Source organism: Mesoplodon bidens (genome assembly GCF_964165515.1).
Source record: "Mesoplodon bidens genome assembly, chromosome: 17".
Lineage (NCBI taxonomy): Eukaryota > Metazoa > Chordata > Mammalia > Artiodactyla > Ziphiidae > Mesoplodon > Mesoplodon bidens.
Genome location: NC_138174.1, coordinates 12,984,861 through 13,008,079, shown reverse-complemented (window position 1 = coordinate 13,008,079; position 23,219 = coordinate 12,984,861). Strand labels below are relative to the sequence as shown.

Sequence of the window (23,219 nt, the reverse complement as noted above, 5' to 3'; positions counted from 1 at the left end):
GCAGCCGCATAGCACAGGGAGATCAGCTCTGTGCTTTGTGACCACTTAAAGGGGTGGAATAGGGAGGGTGGGAGTGAGGCGCAAGAGGGAGGGGATATGGGTATATATGTATATGTATAGCTGATTCACTTTGTTATAAAGCAGAAACTAATACACCATTGTGAAGCAATTACACTTCAATAAAAATGTTAAAAAGAAAAAAAAACCTGGGGGACATTGGTAATGTCACTTGCCATTTAACTTTTTAGAACTTCATTTGTTAAATGTGGGGGTGGGAGGAGAGTAGTGGCTAGATGATATGAAATTTTCCTTTAGTGCTATTATTCTATAGCATTTCCGAAGAATTCTTTATTTAGAAACAATTCATAATTGGAAGCTCCATCTGGTGTTATGAAAGGGAATCTCAGGGAAAGTTTTAGTTAATTGTCTTTGCCACAACAACGTGTCATCAGTTTAAGGGGAAAAAAAGAATGTATCAGAATGTGTCATGTATTATCTTAACAAATGCTCCTTCGGTGATATTCGGGACACCACCATGCAAGTATGTCTAACATGTTACTTATTACTATTTTCCACATCACAAGTGTAGCCTTTTGATTATTTTACCTAATTTTCTATGCTTTGTTTTAATATTATTATTCTAATATCAGTTTGGGAGCTGACCTGACCTGACCTTTTAGTTTGGAGAAGTACTCAAATAAAATATCATTAAATCAATGGATTAAAATTTTTTAAAAAATTAGTGTTATAAAGATTTCAACTCTCTCCCTAGTTAATATATAAACTATATATTATTGAGTTTATATTCAGTGCTATTCCAATCAAAATCCCTAAAAGTTATCTTCATGTAACCTGACAACATTGTTCTAACCCTGATAATGATAAGACCATTTTGCAAAAAGGAACAGTGTGGGAGCTCCTACCCTTCCAGATATCAAGACTTACAAAGGAAAAAGAAAGGTGTAGTAATTAAACTATGTGATAATTAATAGGGTGAGAGAAAAATAGACTAATTAACCAGATAAACAACTCATAAACAGACCTGGCATAAAAGGAAAAATTATTGAAATGATATTCTTTAAAAGTATGAGGAAATTGACTTAATACATGGTACTGGTTCCTTATAATTATTTATTCATATTTAATGAATACATTATTCATTTTAAAGTAAATAATAATTTACTTATGTGGGAAATTAAAATAAAAATCAATCCTAATCTTGCAACGCAAACACTAACCAAAGGGGTAAAGGGAACAAAGGGTGAAAATGCTGATATATTTTAGGGTTGGTGGTAGAAAGTTAAGGATGCCCTCACCTGACATCTTTTCTTCTGTGGATTACAACCACCCATTGAAAGTGAGGGCAAAAGTAAGAGAAGAACATGTTTGGAAAGGGGGAGGATTTTGAAAGCCTTGAAGAATAGGATAAAAATTGTCTAAGAAAATATAGAAGAAATTCTGCATAGTATTAAAATAACAAATGAGTTTGGAGACTTTGAATTTAAGGCAGTACCCATTGGAAAGAGCTATCCAACTTTCCAAAAACTTTCTGGTGGAGACTTAAAGAAGACAGCTGGATTAACTGAGAGTTGCTTATCACGACAAAGAAAGGAAAATGGGTTTAGGGAGTTGGGAACAATTGTCAAGAGAGTGGTCAAAGGGATGGGGCGTGAACTATAGGAACTGGGAATCCAGGGTTTGAATCCATCATCAGTGTGGATGATAAAGTAACCCAGGATGAACACTAGAGTGAAGCAGGAAATGGGGACCCAAGTGCCAAAATCTTCCAAAATCCATGGAATCAAATTTATCCACTTTGTTCATAGCACTTATTGGCTTTATTTTGGAGATAATTAATTAGAACCCATTTCCCAGTCCAAATCGGGCACATTCACAGTCCTAGAAAGTTACTGCTGTTGGGTTGACAGCAGAGAAAAATGTAATAAAAACCATAAATAACAAAGAAAACAATCATAAAAGCATAACAGTCTAGGATCATTTACCATGGGAAAAGAAATAGCCTTCAACACATCAGAGACCCTGGAAGACATACCATAGTAAAATCCCAAGAGTCAGCAAAGTTTAAGTTCTAGTTCCTTTTCTCCCTTGGGAAATTCTCTGAAATTCAGTTTCCACAGTTGTTTAATAAAGAGATTAGACTAGATCATCTCTAAATCTTTTCTAGCTCGAAGTATCTATGTCCGTAATGGTTACCTTGACTTACTAGGGGAAGATTTTTATTTAGGAAGAGATTATGTTACATGTTTTATAAAAACTATCAAAATAATTTAAATTAAAATATCAAGAAGGTAAATTTCAATTATTTGAAAATTTTACCTATATTGTATATCAACAATGGAGATAAATCAATAAAAGGAAGTCTCAGTAGAGACCTAATTGAATTCCCATATTCCAGAATTCCTTTGGTCCACAATTTAACACTATCTTGTAGAGTTCAAGTTTTGCTTAAGCTGTGTTAATATTGCTACCCAAGTAGATTGTGAGATCCTTCAAGACACCTTTAGTCAGTATTTCACTTTTCTTCACCAAGACTGTGCTCACAGGTCAGGGTATAAACTAGACACTTAGTATTTCCAGTGTCTAAAATGAATAAAGGCCTGATCTGGAAAGTATTGTCTAAAAGTTTCGGAAGAAAAAGGGCACGCTTATACCCACACAGAGAATAATCCAATAACTAGAGTCCAGAGCCTGTTGTCTTATCTATTTCAACAGAAAAACATTTAGTGAGACCCCCAATATCCTACATCAAAGAGTTGTGTGTTTTTTTTTATGTAATGTTAAAATGGATTTTTGCACATCAAACAAACCTATCCCTAGCCTTACCCATTTCTGGCTCATATATCATGTATTGCAAATGTTTGGTTTTTTTGTGGTAGTGGCCCTCTCACTGTTGTGGCCTCTCCCCCGTTGCGGAGCACAGGCTCCAGATGCGCAGGCTCAGCAGCCATGGCTCACGGCCCAGCCGCTCCGCGGCATGGGGGATCTTCCCGAACCGGGGCACGAACCCGTGTCCCCTGCATTGGCAGGCAGACTCTCAACCACTGCGTCACCAGGGAAGCCCTGCAAATGTTTTTGACACATTATTTGCTCCTGATCTGCTTTCCAATTAAGTAAAAAAAAAAAAAAAAAAAAAATTAAAAAAGCACATATCAAACAGAAAACACCTATAGATTTACAACTGTGCCCAAAGACCTGGAATTCAGATTACTATTATTTTCCCCAGTGTTTTCCAACACAGATCATAGTCATAAAAATGATTGTAAAAGCGGTTAAGAAAAGAACAGTTTATATTTTAAAGAATACAAAATGAGGTACTAGCTAAAATGACAGTAATTCTTTACTGTGGACTTAACATTTCAGTGAACAGATGAACTCCGGGCCCCACTTCCCAGCAACTAAATAAAGTTTCAAGAGTCTTTTGCAAAGAATGACAAGCAGCACTAGCAGCCTGAAGCACGTACGCCACATTCCTCTTACTAACTTTGCTTGTCCTGGCTTGTCTCTCCATAGAACACCAAAGATCTTTCCAAGAAACTTCAAAAGACCCCTGAACAGCAAAAATGAAACACATATCAAGAGAGTCGAGCTGTTGGTGGGACAAAATTTACAACATTCTCTACCACAGCAGTTGAACATCTACTCTATGAGGGTTCTCTGGCATTAAAAGAAAAAGTAAAATTCCTTATTCATCTTTTTGTACTTAAAAACCTGAAGCAGTTTTAACAGATTATCCACATGTGGACATAAGCCAAATTCGGATATGTGTTTCTGTTTCACTCAATCAATATGATTCATAATCATAAGACACTAAAGATAGAGAGGCATAAGAAAGAAATCATATAAACAGAGGACTGGAGTTTGTCAATGGGCAGAGCAGGGGCTAAAACCCAGGATTCCTAATTGGGAGTCTAATGTTCTTTCCACTACATCAAGATGCTGATTGTGTCAAATTTTGTGTTAACATGCCCCCAATTAATGAAAACATCTCTTTTAGGCAAAGGCATTTTCCTTTTACAGAATTAGTCTGGCCCATTCTTTGTAAAGTATAATAGTAGGGGCTTCCCTGGTGGCACAGTGGTTGAGAGTCCGCCTGCCGATGCAGGGGACGCGGGTTCGTGCCCCGGTCCAGGAGGATCCCACGTGCCGCAGAGCGTCTGGGCCCGTGAGCCATGGCCGCTGGGCCTGCGCGTCCGGAGCCTGTGCTCCGCAACGGGAGAGGCCACAACAGTGAGAGGCCTGTGTACCCCCAAATAAATAAATAAATAAATAAATAAAATTTAAAGAAAAATAAATAAAATAAAGTATAATAGTAGTGAGAGATTCATATTTTTGTGTCATACTCTGACGTGTTATTTTAAATCACTAAGAATACTACAATTAATCATAGATTAACTAACACTGATTAAGTTAACGATAATTGATATCACGTGTTTATACAACTAGAGAGCTATAGTAGATGGAACCAAAAGCTATTGATGTTGAAGAGCACCCATAACAGACTTTCAATCCTTCTTTTCTCCTCTATAATTCTCGAATACAAAGTAGTAAGCTAAAATGTTACTGAATTCAATCCTTAAGAGAATGGTAGAAGTCACCTCCCAAAACGCGCATGCTGCCATTGGTCATAGACAGGGACTTAATATTTTTAGAGATCACCAGAAATATATATTCCTAGAATCCTCCTTATTGAGATTAAAAGGGTACCACATGTTTAATCTAAATATAGTGTCAAACATAAATAATTTCAGTGGAACTTGAGATGTATAAACAGATTTATCCAGATAGAAAAAAATATCTGTAGTAAATTCATAATATATTATAAATTATATACCAATTTATTAGTAGATTACAAATTATGTGCCAGTGGGTATAAAAAGGCACCCTAAGAGGTTTGACATCTCCTGTATCTGGTCAGGAGAATTCAACATCCATTGCATTATTAAAAACTGATGTCTGTCATCATCCATACAGGGCCCATCTCACAGACAAGAGAAATGACAGTTGGTATCACAAACATGATCTGAATTGGCCCCAGGAGATACCTCATTATTTGAGATTATACAGAGCTGGAACTACGAGCTAGAACTATGGCTGAATTTTTCATATACTCCTACACTTACCCTAGAGCTAGAAACAATGCTAAAAGTTAACTACTTCATTTCCAAAGTCAACTCGCAAAGGTAGGTTCAATCATCTGTTATATTTTTCAAGATCAAGAGGATTTTGTATATACGTATTTTTTAAATCTATACTATAGAGATTGGTTTAAGATGGTGGAGTAGAAGGATGCGCTCTCACTCCCTCTTGTGAGAACACCAGAATCAAAACTAACTGTTAAACAATCATCAAAAGGAAGACACTGGAATTCACCAAAACAAGATACCCCTCATCCAAAGACAAAGGAGAAGCCACAATGAGATGGTAAGAAGGGTGCAATCACAATAAACTCAAATCCCATAAATGCTGGGTGGGTGACTCACAAACTGGAGAACACTTACACCACAGAAGTCTACCCACTGGAGTGAAGGTCCTGAGTCCCACGTCAGGCTTCCCAACCTGGGAGTCTGGCAGTAGGAGGAGGAATTCCTAGAGAATCAGACTTTGAAGGCTAGTGTGATTTGATTACAGGACTTCGACAGGACTGGGGGAAACAGAGACTCCACTCTTGTAGGGCACACAGAAAATAGTGTGTGCATCAGGACTCAAGGGAAGGAGCAGTGACCACATAGGAGACTGAACCAGACCTACCTGCTAGTGTTGGAGGGTCCGTGCAGTGGCAGGGAGTGGCTGTGGCTCATTGTGAGGACAAGGAAAATGGCAGCAGAAATTCTGGGAAGTGTTCCTTGGCATGAGCCTTCCCAGATTCCACCATTAGCCCAACCAAAGAGCCTGGGTAGGATCCAGTGTTGGGTTGCCTCAGGCCAAACAACCAACAGGGAGGGAACCCAACCCCACCCATCAGCAGACAAGCGGATTAAAGTTTTACTGAGCTCTGCCCACCAGAGCAACACCCAGCTCTACCCACCACCAGTCCTTCCCATCAGGAAGCTTGCACAAGCCTCTTAGATAGCCTCATCCACCAGAGAACAGACAGCAGAAGGAAGAAGAACTACAATCCTGCAGCCTGTGGAACAAAAACCACATTCACAGAAAGATAGACAAGATGAAAAGGCAGAGGGCTATGTACCAGATGAAGGAACAAGATAAAACCCCAGGAAATCAACTAAATGAAGTGGAGATAGGCAACCTTCCAGAAAAATAATTCAGAATAATGTTAGTGAAGATGATCCAGGAGCTCAGAAAAAGAATGGAGGCAAAGATCAAGAAGATGCAAGAAATGTTTAACAAAGACCTGGAAGAATTAAAGAACAAACAAACAGAAATGAACAATACAATAACTGAAATGAAAACTACACTAGAAGGAATCAATAGCAGAATAACTGAGGCAGAAGAACGGATAACTGACCTGGAAGACAGAATGGTGGAATTCACTGCTGCGAAAGAGAATAAAGAAAAAAGAATGAAAAGAAATGAAGACAGCCTAAGAGACTTCTGGGACAACATTAAATGCAACATTTTCATTATAGGGGTCCCAGAGGAGAAGAGAGAGAGAAAGGACCAGAGAAAATACTGGAAGAGATTATAGTTGAAAACTTCCCTAACATGGGAAAGGAAATAGCTACCCAACTACAGGAATCACAGAGTCCAGGCAGGATAAACCCAAGGAGAAACATGCTGAGATACATAGTAATCAAATTGACAAAAATTAAAGACAAAGAAAAATTATTGAAAGCAACAAGGAAAAAACGACAAATAACATACAAGGGAACTCCCATAAGGTTAACAGCTGCTTTCTCATCAGGAACTCTACAAGCCAGGAGGGAGTGGCGTGATATATTTAAGGGATGAAAGGGAACAACCTACAACCAAGATTATTCTACCCGGCAAGGATCTCATTCAGATTTGACAGAGAAATCAAAAGCTCTACAGACAAGCTAAGAGAATTCAGCACCACCAAACCAGCTCTACAACAGATGCTAAGGAACTTCTCTAGGCAGGAAACACAAGAGAAGGAAAAGGACCTACAAAAACAAATGCAAAACAATTAAGAAAATGGTAATAGGAACATACATATTGATAACTACCTTAAACGTGAATGTATTAAATGCTCCAACCAAAAGACACAGGCTCACTGAATGGATACAAAAACAAGACCCATCTATATGCTGTCTACAAGAGACCCACTTCAGACATAGGGACACATAAAGACTGAAAGTGCGGGGATGGAAAAAGATATTCCATGCAAATGCAAATCAAAAGAAAGCTGGAGTAGCAATACTCATATCAGATAAAATAGACTTTAAAATAAAGAATGTTACAAGAGACAAGAAAGAACACTACATAATGATACAGGGATCAATCCAAGAAGAAGATATAATAATTATAAATATATATGCACCCAACACAGGAGCACCTCAATACATAAGGCAAACACTAACAGCAATAAAAGAGCAAACCGACAGGAACACAATAATAGTGGGGGACTTTAACACCTCACTTACAACAATGGACAGATCATCCAGACAGAAAATTAATAAGGAAACACAAGCTTTAAATAGGCCAAATAGATTTGACACAATATTGACACAATTAAATTTAATTTGACACAATTAAATCTATTTGGCCTATTTGACACAATAGGCCAAATAGATTTAATTGATATTTATAGGACATTCCACTGAAAAGAGCAGATTACACTTTCTTCTCAAGTGCACACAGAACATTCTCCAGGATAGATCACACCTTGGGTCACAAATCAAGCCCTGGTAAATTTAAGAAAATTGAAATAATATCAAGCAACTATTCTGACCACAATGCCCTGAGATTAGAAATCAATTACAGGAAAAAAAAACGTAAAAAACACAAACACATGGACACTGAACAATATGTTACAAAATAACCAAGAGATCACTGAAGAAAAAGAGGAAATCAAAAAATACCCAGAGGGCTTCCCTGGGGGCGCAGTGGTTGAGAGTCCGCCTGCCGATGCAGGGGACACGGGTTCGTGCCCCAGTCCCGGAAGATCCCACATGCCGCGGAGCGGCTGGGCCTGTGAGCCATGGCCGCTGAGCCTGCGCGTACGGAGCCTGTGCTCCGTAGATTCACTCTGATTGTACCAACTTTGGTCATATACTCACTCGAAGCCAATGATCACAGCCTGGGAAATGTGATATACTGATTGTGAAGGCCAATATCTATGGCAACCATCTCATGGAAACAACTACTGTATTATGTCAGATTCAGTCAATGCACCACAACTATTTTTGTTAGACCTAGGCATAGAAATCAGTGTGTCCATGCTGTTATTGAGCACTGTGAAAAGGTATGAATACCTTCCTGAACCTTTCTTCTTTCCTAAGTAACACTGATGCACCTTAACAGAAATTTATTGACGACTGCATTTCCCCCTCTTCCTCACCTTTGAACTTCAAACCACAATAAAGCATTCTACTGTCAAAATGCTGTAATCTAAGAATTGGGTTCTTCACCAAAGCAGATAGTATTTAATATAAAGTATTGTCTATTTAATTATCTTAAGCTTGTTATTATTTTGTGGTATTACATATTTTTAGAACGTTATGCCTGCCATGTACCCTGTAACTGGGCAAGTATTAAGGCTACCATGTAACCCAAAGACATGACATTTATTTTTTAATATCTGAGAGGAAGGAAATGGTGATGTCAAAGAAGACTGAAAGGGAAGCTCCTTTGGGCCAGGAGAAAACTGGCAGTGCCCTGAGTCTCAACTCATTTAAGGATCCCCAACGTACATGATCAGTTCCAGATCCAATATGTAATGAATGTCAAAGGATATCTATAGAATAGAACTTGAAATTCCCTATGGGTCACAGATTTTTCCAAAAATTTCTGTTACATTTGGAAAGAGAGAAGACAGAGATAAGGAGAAAGGGAAAGAATTCATAAAAATAAGAAGGAAAGGGCTTCCCTGGTGGCGCAGTGGTTGAGAGTCCGCCTGTCGATGCAGGGGACACGGGTTCGTGCCCCGGTCCGGGAGGATCCCACATGATGCGGAGCGGCTAGGCCCGTGAGCCATGGCCGCTGAGCCTGTGCGTCCGGAGCCTGCGCTCCGCAAGGGGAGAGGCCACAACAGTGAGAGGCCCGCGTAACGCAAAAAATAAATAAATAAATAAAATAAGAAGGAAAAAATTCAATTAGAAGCATCTTATGTCAAACACCTTCTGTCAAACACTTGGTAGCAGTCAACAAACTTTAGTGAGCATTGAACCACCTGGGAAGTTATTTAAAATGCAGATTCTTGAGCATTACTTCCAGACATTCTGATTCCAGAAGTTCTGAGTGGTCCCTAAGATCCTACCTTTTTAATCTGCACCTTGGGTGATTCTGATGCTAGTGGCCCAAAATCTACACTAAGAGAAAATTACTTTGTGGCTAAGTCAAAAACTGCTATATCTAATAAAACCAAAATGTTTTAAACTACCATGCATTGAAAGAATAGAGAGAGTGGACATATCAGTCCCATCTCTCATTCACGAGTAAATCCCATCAACTGGATCAGTTCTGTTTCATAAATGCAAGCCTACATAAAACAGACAACATGGATAAAGACCAGGCCTTAGAGGCTTACAGACAGTAGATTTTAAGATAGTGATGCCCCTGAGAAAAAACACTAGCATCTTGGAGATAACAGTACATTTTTGAAGTGAGGACAGTGAGCAGCACTGTAAGACAAAGGGCTTCAATCCACAAGGTTACTTGGAGGTCAGGAGTAGAAGTCTGGAACAGGCCTCGGATCAGCACTCTATGCTCTATTTGTAAGCATTTTAGCAAACTTCCCTAACAAATCTTAAGTTCTGGTTGATTTCCAGAATGATTCCAGGGGATATCTCATCTGTAGAAGCAGAGACTAGCAGGGAATTGTGGTCACCCACATCTCTCCGTACAGATCCAATTTCTGATTCATCCAGTTACATCATGTAATGTGACCAGAGAAGAGAGTAAAGTATAATAAGCAGTCAAACTACTGTTCATGCCAATACCTGTTCATTTTCAAATCCACTAGTAATCCAAGGAGTCTGCAGTGGCTTTATATTCTCCACTAATTTTTCCACCCAGTCTATCCCCATAAAGCTGATTTCTGCTGGACTTGCAGAAATTTTCTGTACTGTATATTTTCACAAAGCCCAAAAATCCATGGGTAATAACTAAAGTTCTAAAAGTTTTCATCTCTGAAACTTATAAATCTTGCCTAATAAACATATCCAAAAGCCAGCTTTAACAATAATTCAAATGCCCATAAAAATAATATTTTATACTGCCATGACACATAATGTGTTTGTACTTGTATGTGTGTGTGGTGTGTGTATGTAGGCAGTAGGGTAATGTTTCAAGTAAAAATATATATTTATCTTTAATGGAAAACTCTATTTCTCCTTTTTTAACCAATGTTTATTTTAGGAGAAGAGGACAGAAGATTAAAATCAATACAGCATAGTGATTAAAAACACAGATTTTGAGTTGAATTTGAATCCGAACTCAGCTACCTCTTTTGAGATTCGGGGTAGGTTTCTTCAATCTCTGGACATAAGTATGCACATCTCTAACAAGGACACAAAAATACCTTCCTTACAGGATTGTTGAAAGTAGTAAAAGTTATAAAGTGCATAAAGTGCTTAACACAGTAACTGTAACATAGCAGGTAATTATAATTATGACAGTGGTCAAATATACACCTTAAAGAAAACTATTAGGAAGAAAATAAAAAGCATATTCCTTCATTAGTTTCTCATGGAATCTTAGGAGAATCAACTCCAGTGGTTTCAGAGAATATCTGAAAATTTGTTAAGTGACCTGAAAGCATCCTGGACATCCTGCATATCACAAAATTGGGAAACCAGAGTGGCAGAGACCAGCTTTTTACTTACCCTTCACTATAACTCATGGTGAAGATGTTGATTCCAAAAGAGCTACTATCTTAGGCTGTGTTGAAAATCAAGGCATGTAAATGTCCACTGTATTCAGCCTAGATTACTGTGTTCATTAGTTGGACTATAGGCAATTAAAACCTAAATTCACCTATAAAAGGGCAACCAGAATACTTATGAGTCTAGAAATCCTACATGTTTGAGAATGCTAATTGTTTTCCAAAAATCATTCTATTTGATTTCCAAAAATCAATAGAGCACATTTTAACTGGGCATTTGACTACCTGAAATAAATATTCCTGTACATGACCTGATTCTTCAGGTCAATAATATATAATGCAGTTCCTTGAGGCACTTTCTAAAAACTTTCCTTAAAACGCAGCTGGTGCATGGTCTTCTCTCATTTCTTCTCCATCTTTCTCTCTTACCTGCTAGCTAGAACATAAACATGATGGCTAAAGGGGGAAAAGCCATTTGGGACCATGAGGCAAACTTGGTAATGAAGGCTATCACAGAAAAACAATGACATGACTTAACCAACTTTTACACGGGAGGGAAATCACTTACTAACTTATTAAGTTACTCTTATTTTGATACTCACTGTTGAACCTTACCATAAGTGTATTAAATGAAAAAAAAATTTAGGAGAATGAGATTAACCTAAATTCACATGAGCTGAATTCAAAACTTAAAATGGTTCCCCATGACAGTTATTCTGGAGAATGTCATAAAAGAAGTTGTATAATGGATAAAGTAATATGGAGACATATCTCATTTCAATTTATGGAATATAGTTCAAAATACAAGAGCTCTCAGAAAATTGAAAAATGTGAAAGTTTTCAAAGAGAATGAGATGGCCATCTCTCAAGTTATAAAACCCTACCTTAGTTTGAGAGACTTAACTATGGTACTTCTAAGTTACCTCAAACTTAAAGAATCTGGGATTTTATGTCATACCACTCCAGTCATCACTAATACACCAACACTATCCATTGGGCTAAGTTAATTAAGTGATTATATGAGTAAAGGATGAAGTCATTGAAGGTTGATACTTGTTAACCAAAGAAGGCAGAAGAAAGAGAAGAAAAGAAGCTCTATATCCAAGTATAGAAAAGCAATACTAAATGCCTGCACTTCCTGTCCACTTTCTTTAGCCTGCAGCAATTAATACAAATGCACAACCTTGACATCCCAAATTTTATGATGAATAATTATGGTACTACACACCCCATACATAAGCTAAGCTCCCATTGATAACTCAGAAATGCCCTTTATGATGAACTGAAGGGATGAGAACAAGGTAGAGATTATGAACTCTGGAAGAAAACCAAAATACTAGGTAGAGGGTTTAAGAGAAGTGCTGTGACATGAGAGAACCAAACTACAGGATGAAAGGCCGGAAGAGAGGCCTGGAATGGGTCTCTTGCTAAAGAGAGAAACAAGCTAGTATGTGTGCTCTATGCCAAGGAGAGAAAAGAGGAAAAAGGTAAAAGGGCGAAACAGTGTAATTTTTATCTCATTAACACCTCTCTTGATCTCTAAATAATATCTTCCTACATATTCCTTATTAAACCAGAAATAAAATCACGATGCTAACAGAGGGAGAGCAAGAGGGAGTGGAGTAAGCTTGTAACGGTGAAGAGCACATATAATTTTCAGAGAATTTTAGACTGTAAGGAATTTTTTCCTCTTCCTATTGGTAGGCATTCCAAGAGTTATGTGTCCCTGACAAATGATTACTCACATTTCTGAGCCCTTACATTAAAATCTAGTGTGAACATGAAGAGTAGAAATTTCAAATGTTTCAGTCTGTGCTGTTAAATATCTTAAATATATAGTTTATAAATGAAAATAAGCAGATCACCAAATCATAAGAATTATTAAGCATATAGGAAAAATTGTTCTATTAATAAAGTATTCCAAATAAAGTAGAAGAGCTAAAGTCAATATTAGAGTGTATTCTAAACACAGCAGAAAGTTAACAAATTTAATTCACTTTATATTAATTCCAAATTTGACCATGAAAAATACATATCGCCTGGCAAATCCCATTACACTTAAAAGATTTAAAGCGATGACTAAAAAACAAGAATGTCAATTCTACCAGTGGAAGTAAATGACTAGTAAAATGAAATAACTTAAAACTGCCTTTGTTCTAAGTAATTATGATGACTGAGTTTTTTAAATTGCTTGCTCCCTTCCTCCCTCTCCATTATTCTGTAACGCTTGAACTTGTCTCATGCAGCGCTCTGGGAAAAAATTACAAAAGCTATGTTGAATAAAAAATGAGAGTGGCATGGACATATATACACTACCAAACGTAAAATAGCTAGCTAGTGGGAAGCAGCTGCGTAGCACAGGGAGATCAGCTCGGTGCTTTGTGACCACATAGAAGGGTGGAATAGGGAGGGTGGGAGTGAGATGCAATAGGGAGGGGATGTGGGGATATATGTATATGTATAGCTGATTCACTTTGTTATACAGCTGAAACTAACACACCATTGGAAAGCAATTATACTCCAATAAAGATGTTAAAATAATAATAATAATAATAATTGCTTTACAAAAAAAAATGTGTGTGTCGGTAAATTTCATTAAAGTGAAATTCCAAAGCTTCCTTTTGACATATAATCATTTGCAAAATTTACACTAATGTTCAGATACAGAATAAAGGAAACTTTAAAGACTTCACAACTCCTCAGTGTGGTTTTCTGTTCCTCTTCACTGCCCTAATCTGCTATTGACGATCACTTGATTTAATGAAAGGCCAGTGTTATACCAACTTAAGCAAACCAACGCTGACTCTCCTCTTACAACCCATGCTCCTGAAATGCCTAGACTTTATAACCAGTAATATCATGAAGACAAGCATTACCCTGTTTGGAGCACACAAAAAAACCTTTATCCAGTTGCAACACCCAAATTATGTGTCCAGTAACTTTATCTATTAAGTTCCCAGTTATTCTCAGGATATTATTAATCTCTGTAATTCTGAAACAGATGTCCCTCACTCTCTCTCTCTCCTCTCTTCTCATAATTAATCCAATAAAAACAAAACACATCACAATCTTCATTTTTCCAATTTTGAATTTCTGTGAAAATGAACTTCTCTGTCACCTCCATCTGGCTAACTGGTTCTTAACTCTTCCCTATGAAACCCATGATTTTCCTCCCTATAAATAGTTCAGATATTACAAACATTATTCTTTCATATATTCTGTCCTTTTTTTGTCCAAAAAATAACCTCCATGATTTTCTAGACTTTGAGGACATCCACTTAGCATTTATTCTTCCCAACTAAAGAAGCCTAATGTTTTAGTCTGTCCTTACAGACTTTATGCCATTTAATACTTTTAGGGTTCTTCTTTGGTACTTTCAACATTGTGTATATATTTCTTGAGTGTGGTAAAATTTTCCTGTGAAAAATGAAGAAACAAGAGAACACAGAATATGAAAGAAACACACTGTTGAACCAAATTCTCATGCTTATTTTAAAACATCTTTTCCTACAGATAATTATATATACCTAGGGTGAAAGAAAACTTTCAAATAAGAATTCATTCCCTTCCTCTCAGTGTTGCTGTGATGAGGGCAATGAGACAGTAAACTGAATCATACATCTCTCCCTGCTTCTCTTTCATTATCAGGACCAGGAACTGGAGGATTCAAAGTGGAGAGTAAAACAATGTAACATATTTTGTTAAGGCCACATGCTATCACAATCACTCTCCGAGTTCTTCCACTTGCTAGCTCTATAACCTTGGGAAAGTAACTTAACGTTTTTCTGCCTCAGTTTCCTCTAAAAAATGGGATAACAGTAGTGTCTTTGAATTGGGTTATTATGGAGATTAAATGAGGCAATCTATTAAAATAATAATCACGGTATCTGTCATATCAAGCACGCAATAAACAGATCTCCTTACTTCTTAATCACAATGATTCTGTCCTCCTCTCATGAGGCCATGGTGGCAAATATGAATGACACTGATGGAGTATTGGTACACTTGCTCATAAACATAGGGCTCTGAATGCAGCCTACTGAAAACCACTACACATCAAAATCTACTGCACATCAAAAATCTACACATCCAAAAATTTTTTTTAATTTAAAAAATATGCATTGCAATACATGTTATTTGAATCCTTCAAGCTTAGAACATAGTATTTTAATTTTAATTACTTTAAAGAAGGAATTATCAATGCCACCAAGGTGCTTAGCGTTGCTTGGGATACCTTGAAGAATGTAGCAGAAATACAACGGGGCCTGTCTTCTAGAGCTTACCTTATGCTAAGATGACAAATACATCGCCCAGCTTATAACATCAAACATACTATTAAGACAATATAACACTAAGGGATAAATTGTAGAATGGGTTCCAAATGTTTTACAGAGGAGGAAAAAGAGAAAAGAGAATTCAAGTTATAAAGAAAGATTCTATATATTAAATATGTTGGAATTAATCTAAGCATTAAAGAATTTTTGGCTAAGTCTTAACTATCTCATTAGATGAAAAATGTCCCCTGAATATGGGCCTGATTTATGCTTCTCCTGCACATTTTCATTCACTGAAAAAATGTCTAAGCACCTTCATGTATCAGGTATTGAGGAAGGTATTGGGAATACAACAATAAACCTAGTACATTCCTCTCACTGAAAAAACCTCTGGAATTTCCTGCTCCGGACGTTGGTGGAGAGGCTTGTTGAAGAGCAGTATTTTCACAGGGTTAGTCTGAAACAATTATAAAAGTTGCAGAGAATAAGAAATGGATGTGTTTAAAGATAGAATAATTTAAGTATTCAAGATATTGGGGAGAAGTGGAAGTACACTGTGGTGCTTTTCCCTTCAAGATATTTGTTAGGCTATAAAAAGGGCAGGATTAAGAGGTTGAGAAAGAAAGCAGAAAACAGTGGCCAAAACACTGAGAATCTGAGTTGAGTTTTGAACAATCTAATGAGACTGGGGAGACAAAAATTGGTGTTCAGAGGCCCTCAAAGAAGATGGCATGGATAAACACCCCAGACCTCCAGAAAAGACTTTGAAATGACCAGACTTTAGGATTGAGGGGCAGAGCTCACATAAAAATCCAGCATTGACCCAGCTCAGTTCAAGACCTGGTAAAGGTGATCTGTTCCTGCTCTAAGGACAGAGTACATTAATATTAAATCCTCTCTGGACAAAGATAACATCAAGCAGAACTTCACAAATTATCTCTGTAATTTTTCATACCAATATCTGGTATTTAATTTTTTTAATTCTTAGGCATGCCAAGAGAGAGGAATGTTTTTAATGATGTCTAGATTAATTTAACTGTGACCAGAGAACACACTTTGTATGATTTCAATCCTTTGAAATGTACTGACAATTAATAAGTGGCTCAGTGTACAGTCAATTTTTATAAATATTTCTAAGCACTTGAAATAAATAATAGAAAAAAACAAGAAGAATCCACATAAAAACTTGTTATTAGCATAAACAAGTAAATTTAGCAGGGTTGCTAAGTACAAAGAATATATTTAACAATCAATTGTATTTCTATATACAATCAACAATTCAAAAATGAAAAACATTTTAATGGTACTATTTATTAAAAACAGTGTGGTAAACAGGATGCAAGCCCTTAAGACCCCTCATAATGGAAATCTTATTAAACCAGCCACCAGCAGTACTGTCAGAAGATGAGAGCTTCCTATCCCAGCCTCTTGAGAATTTTCCTTGTTGACAAGGAGCCATCTTGCTCAAGAGCATGCCTTTCCTGAGGCAATCCATATCCAATAATTGATCACCACCCAGGGGCAGCTCTGATGAGACGTATTTACTCACAGGTCCCTTTGGGTTTGGCCAAGGCTTTGTAAAGCTATGTTAAAGTTTGACTTCTCCCTCTACCCAATCGTGCTTCCTCTCCCTCTCTTCCACAGATGTTCACCACTAATAAATAACCTATATGCAACTGCTAATCCCAAATAGCAGACGCAAGCTATTATATATAGGATGGATAAACAAGGTCTTACTGTATAGCATAGGGAACAATATTCAATATCCTGTGATAAACCATAATGGAAAAGAATATGAAAAAGAACATATTTGTATAACTGAGTCATTTTGCAGTACAGCAGAAATTAACACAACATTGTAAATAAACTATACTTCAAAAAAAAAGGAAAAAAACCTATATGCCAAACTCCATCTCGGCATCCACTCATACAAACCTGCAACAATTGGTACCAGGAAAGTCCTAGAAAGTAGGCAAGAAGATGAGGTGTTAGTGCTGAATCACGTGCTGCTCCACAGGTATTGAGGACCCCATGACTGGAAGTAGCAAAGGCTGCCATTGACATAGGTGCTGGTCCAACTGTTAAAACTATAACAGGTGATCACTGGGGTAGTGTGCCAGTGGAGAAGAATGCACTACCTAACGTAAACATCAGGGTTTTGAGAAGTAACAAATAAAATAGTACCTATAAGGGCAATGGGATTAGATGGCTATTGCTGCATGTCATTGACACCCTAAAAAATAATAATAATGAAAACATCCAAGGGATGAACAGGCAACTGAAAGATAAGTGTGAAAAACACCAGACCTCCTTGGTAGCTCAAAAAGAATGTCTCATCTTCTGCAGGCAAAGGGCAAAGAAAGATCAGGACCAGGACCAGGATTTAAGAGTTAGAGCAGCCAAATTCCAGAGAAAATTAAATACCCAAACATGCTAGGTCTGTTATGCCAAGATCAGTGCTCTTATTATGGGCAGGGGGAGGAGCGAATGAGACCAGGACACTTGGGATAAGGATCTGGGCCTTGCAGAGCAGTAAACTTTTTGAATTCAGAGATTAGAGGCATGTCAGGAAGTCCCCTCCAAAGTAAAAGACAAGTTATTGCATCTTGTGTCTCTCAACAGAAAGAAGAAAGCACAATGCCTGATAACCTTTCCTGGTTGCCAAAGGAGCATATTTCACACCTGGTGACACTATTTTGACTATACAAGGTGAGATGTAATGTTTCAAGATTTGAGAGGGACCCAGAGCACCAAAGGCTCTGCAGCAGGTCTAGGCTGGGGTACAAACAGTTCTGCCCCTTGAACCATATGATTCAGTAGATGCTATTGTATTAGAAATACCAATATTGGGAAAAGATGCCATATGAAACATGGAGCTTATAGCAAGCCCCAGAATGTAGTCCTCTGATTTTCTGGGGCAACTCCATACCATCTTCAGTAGAATTATACACCATTGTGGGGCGGGGGGAATCCTAGAATTTTATTGATCTCTGGTAGAGACTAAATGCCTGACCATGGAATACTAAGTGACCATGGATCTGGAAATGCATATCATGAGCTGGGCTCTGTCAGACCTGGTAAGTCATAAGGACAAGCAGACTCAGAAATAGTCCATCATAAGATGGAAATGGTATATCCTGGATCCAGCACTAGCAGAACCAGATTGCATAAGGAAGTTACAGAAAGAGATAGCCCAGAATGTACTTGAAGAAGTGGATTTGAGCAACATAAAAAGTAGTCTGTGATGAACACACCACAGGAAGTAGACTGAGATGGACATAGAGATGTACCACCCAGATCCTGCTCCAAAGAAGGGTTTATTATTCCAGATTCTTGAAGTTCTGTGGGCTCCTTCAAGGGTGCCTCAGCTGCAAAGAGCCACCTCACACAAGAGTACACCTTTCTGGGGTAGTCCAAACCCAATGACTGATTGCTGCCAGGGTATAAAGGTCTGACAATTTCTGCCCCTCCAGAGATATCTGTGATGGGCTGTATTTGCTCCCCACACCTTGTGGGGTTAACCAAGGCTTTTCCAGGCTTGCATTGCAGTTTGACTTCTTTCTCTGCCCAGTTTTGCTTCCTTTTCCTCCCTTCCACAGGGATTGATCCCTTATAAATAGTCTGTACACAAAACTTTTTCTCATCTGCTTCTGAAAGACCCAATCTATGACAATCATCAAAAAACAACAAATACCCAGGAGTAAATCTAACAAAATATGTGTGACTTTGTAGAAAAATGAAAAAAATGTTATTAAGAGAAAGTAAAGAAGATCAATAAGTGAAGGAATAATTCATGTTCATGGATTGAAAGTCAATTTTGTACAGATGTCCATTCTTTCCAAATTGATCTAAATGTAATGAAATCCAAAAAAAATCTCAGCAAGTTTTGTGAAAACTGGCAAGCTGATTCTAACATACATATTGAAAATTCAAAAGGACAAAAACAGCTCATGCAAAATGAGGTAGAACAAATTTAGAGAACTACAGTTCAGGAAATCATAAATTATAAAACTACAGTAATTACAAGAATGAAGTAATGGCAAAAAAAGATGGACTAATAGATGAATGGAATAGAATCAAGAATTCAAAAATGCATATATAGACATTTGATTTATGACAAGGTGATGCTGAAGAGCAGTGTAGGAAAGGATGTCATCTCAACATATGGTTTTGAATCAATTGGTTTCCATATGGAAAAGAATTATCTTAACACCTATCTCACTTCATGTTCAAAAATCAATTCTAGATGGGCTGTAGATATAAATATAAAAGACAGAAGAGTAAAGCTTCTAGAATATAATATAGAAGAAGATATTCATAACCTTGTAATAGACAAGGATTTCCTATACAGGATGCGCGCACACACACACACACACACACACACACACACACAGTCATTTCTTCATCAAAAGACACAATTATGATAGTAGGAATGCACAGAGTGGGAGAAAATATAATCAACAAAGGAAATGATTCCAAATAACCAAAGAACACCTACAAATAAATAGGAAAAAGATTAAGCCCATAGAAAACTTGAAAAATCATTAAAAAGAGGATGGGGCACATACAAATGACCATTAAACATATGAAAAATTATACAACCATATTAGTCATTAGAGGACTACAACAGTATACCACTTCACAACTATGAATAGCTAAAATTAGAAAGATTGACAATAGTAGAGAAACTGGAATTCTCATGCATTGATGATTAGCACAAAGTGACACCACCGCTTTGGAAAACTTTCAGTAATATCTTCTACAACTGAAAAACACATATCATATGGCTCAACAATTCTACTTTTACTTTGATAGCTAACAGAAATGCACACCTATGTTCATTAAAAAACTATACAGACATGATCACAGCGGCACTATAATAGCTCAAAACTGGAAACAACCCAAAATCTATTTAGAGTTGAGTGGACCAAAAAATTTGCTATATCCATACAATGGAAGGTTATCTATGATGAAAAATGACAAAATACTGCTACTTACAATAAAATGGGTACATTCCAGAAACTTAATTTTGAACAAAACCAGACCCCCAAAAATCATCATACTGCATGATTCCATTTATATAAACCTCAAGAGGATGAATGGAAATAACTTATGGAGAGGAAGAGTGGGTAGTGACTGTGAGGATCACAAGAGGGGTTCCTGGGGTACCAACAATTGTTCTATTTCTTGACATAGGTGGTAGTGATATGAGTGTGTTCATTCTGTGAAAATGTATTGATCTGTACACATAGGATCTGTGTACTTCCTTTGAACCATAATAAGTTACATGCCCAGTACAATGTCAGATAAAAGGAAACAGGTATCTGTTGGTTTAACTTGTGGACTTCATTTGCCATACACACAAGTGCATCAAAAGAATGAGAGATCTGGGCACAGGGATGAAATATGAAAAGCAATCCATCCTCACAGGTGCGAAGGAGGGCTGAGGGGAGAGACAGGACCTTATGCTGGTGCCAAGATCACTACGCCCTTGGCACAGCTGTGTGCACCCATGTGTCAGGCTCATTTTATAGAAGAACATGTTGCTAACTCTGTAGGGCTATAGACCTAAACACACAATTCTGTTTCTAAGTTCATATCCTGTACCATACCTTATGTTTTACTTTGGCTGCTGAACTGGAATAGTCATTGCCTCCGTTATTTCTAAGTGGAGGGGTTTTTAGTACTACATTTATGAGTTTCTCATTTTTAAGCGGGTAAACCTGGCCCACGGCACAACCCTAAATACTTTTATTAGTAAAAACACCATCCACTGCAGACACGTTCTTTGCAGGGAAAAAATCTGGCTTCTGGATACTTTGGTCTGGCCAGCAGACATCCCACCAGGTTTATAGTGAAAGATCAGAGTTCTCTCACAACAGCATGAGGATTATTGCCCATCCCAGGATGACTGACTTCTGAGAGGAGTTTGCAGGACTGGCAAGACAACACGTGGACCGGGCCAAACCAAACATCGAGTGGAAAACTCCACTCAGACAGTGTTCCACGGGCCCAGGCCTCCTGAGGCCAGCCCACATGTGCCGCTGACTTCAGTTAGCGATGAAGCAGCAGCCAAACAGTACTGCACATACTGTACAGACAGTGTGCCTCAGCCAGGTAGAGGGAAGGGTGACAGGGCCACCAGGACACCATCCCAGGTCTAATCAGAAGAATACGCTCTGAGTTTTCCAGGACCTCATAATGCCAGAGATATTCTGAACATGGCTTTGAGCAAATATTTTGAGCATAAATGGCTCTTGGGACCCATGTGTCTAAATATTTTCCCTTTTATGCTAGGAGAGAAGAAACCTTCTTTTCACATCTCTACAAAGTGAAAAAATTTTTTTAAGAAAACTTTATTTAAACCACAAATGTATCCTACCAGATTTTGCCATCTCCCTTCAACATTCTTATTCCTCAATTGTAAATTCACTAGTTAGGAACAGTGCTTCTATACATCCTACATCCTGACAAGTACACTATTCATACCCCAAAGTATCGAATATTTATTCACATGATCATTACATCTACGTTGTTAATGTATTCTAAAAACTTTAAAAGGTGCTATGGAAGCACCTCTGAAATTATGCCTCCAATAAGAAAACTTTCATGAAGAAAGAAAACAAATCATTGAAAGTTGTTTGCATACTTACTTTAAAATATGTGACATTTATCCATTTGGTCTAAAACTGGAAGGCATGATGATGCATATATGTGACAAATGCAGAACAAGACATTCTCTCCCCAAAAGATGAAAAATCGCTTTACTTACAGCATATTATAGTAGATTTCACAGAGAAGTTGAAGATGTCAGAAGATTTCTAAATGTGAAAAGAAAGATTTATTTTTAAAATTCTGTGAATTTCAAAGAATTGTGCAGATATATAAATCAGATTAATTATATTACATGCACTAATATTTCTATGACTAACAATGGCTGTTAACACCCAATTTCCAAAAGGATATTTCCTGACACATAAATTCTTATAACTAGAACAACATAGTTTTTCCAAATAAATCTTTTCACATCCATTTAAATAAAATCACATCTTACTGGGCAAAGAATAAAGAAAGAATCAAAAATGAGTGTAAGCTGTTAACTCTTAACAAACGTCAGGTGCCTTCTGCTGTGCTTCCTCGTGCTTCCTCAGAACTCCACATCACCCCACTTTGCAACTTACTTTTTCAGTCATCTCAGTAAAAATTTAAAGATTCTGACCCTTCTTCAAAGAAGGGTGAAAGACTGAAGCCCAGGTCAATTCACTCACCAAGGAGATAAGATTTCCCCCAGTATCCATTTTCCAATGCCAAAAGGTTTATGAGGAAAAAGAGATGGGTTATTTTGTCCAATCCAGAAAATGTTTTAACTAAAATATTTTTTATCTTTTTCTTTTAAGATAATATCTAAATTTGTATAGCTACTTACAGTTTACAAAGTGCTACCCACTTTATTTTTTTTAATTCTCACCACAGCAGAGCTTGGATCACTACTTTGTAGACATAGAGACTGAAGCCAAAACCTGAATCTAAGCCCTCGACCCCAGCACAAGCTTTTGCCTCTTAACCATATCTGAGAGAAAGAGATGAGGCTGCTTAGGACTCCCTTTTGTTGGGTGAGATGCAAAAAGATACAGAATTTAACAGGAAAAGAGATGCTAATGGAGCCTGAAAAGATGCTTGGCGATTCTGACTAGAATTGTGAGAGAAATTTTTTGATAAAGGAGAACTGAGACAGGAAAGTGATCATTTCAACCTTTAAGGAATTCACTTAAAAATGAGAACAACTTTAGTATTAGCTCTCTCAGAACCACACTGAAGCAGGAGTTTTGACTGGCACTACAGAAAAAAAAATCTGGGACAAAACACCACATTTGCAGTTGTAGTAAGGATGGCTCTAAGTTAAAGCTGCTTGTAACTCACAGCCCCACAACCTGTGGGAGTGTTAAAGGTTCCCACGATCC

At 37.5% G+C, this 23,219-nt stretch overlaps 1 long non-coding RNA gene across 1 annotated transcript in view; it reads right to left on the bottom strand.

The window, feature by feature from the left end:
- LOC308605276 overlaps positions 1 to 23,219 on the bottom strand; it is a 265,069-nt gene that overhangs the window by 74,070 nt on the left and 167,780 nt on the right. The window contains exon 3 of the long non-coding RNA XR_014013670.1: positions 22,031 to 22,079. This is a non-coding gene — a long non-coding RNA (uncharacterized lncRNA). The remainder of the gene's footprint in view (positions 1 to 22,030; positions 22,080 to 23,219) is intronic.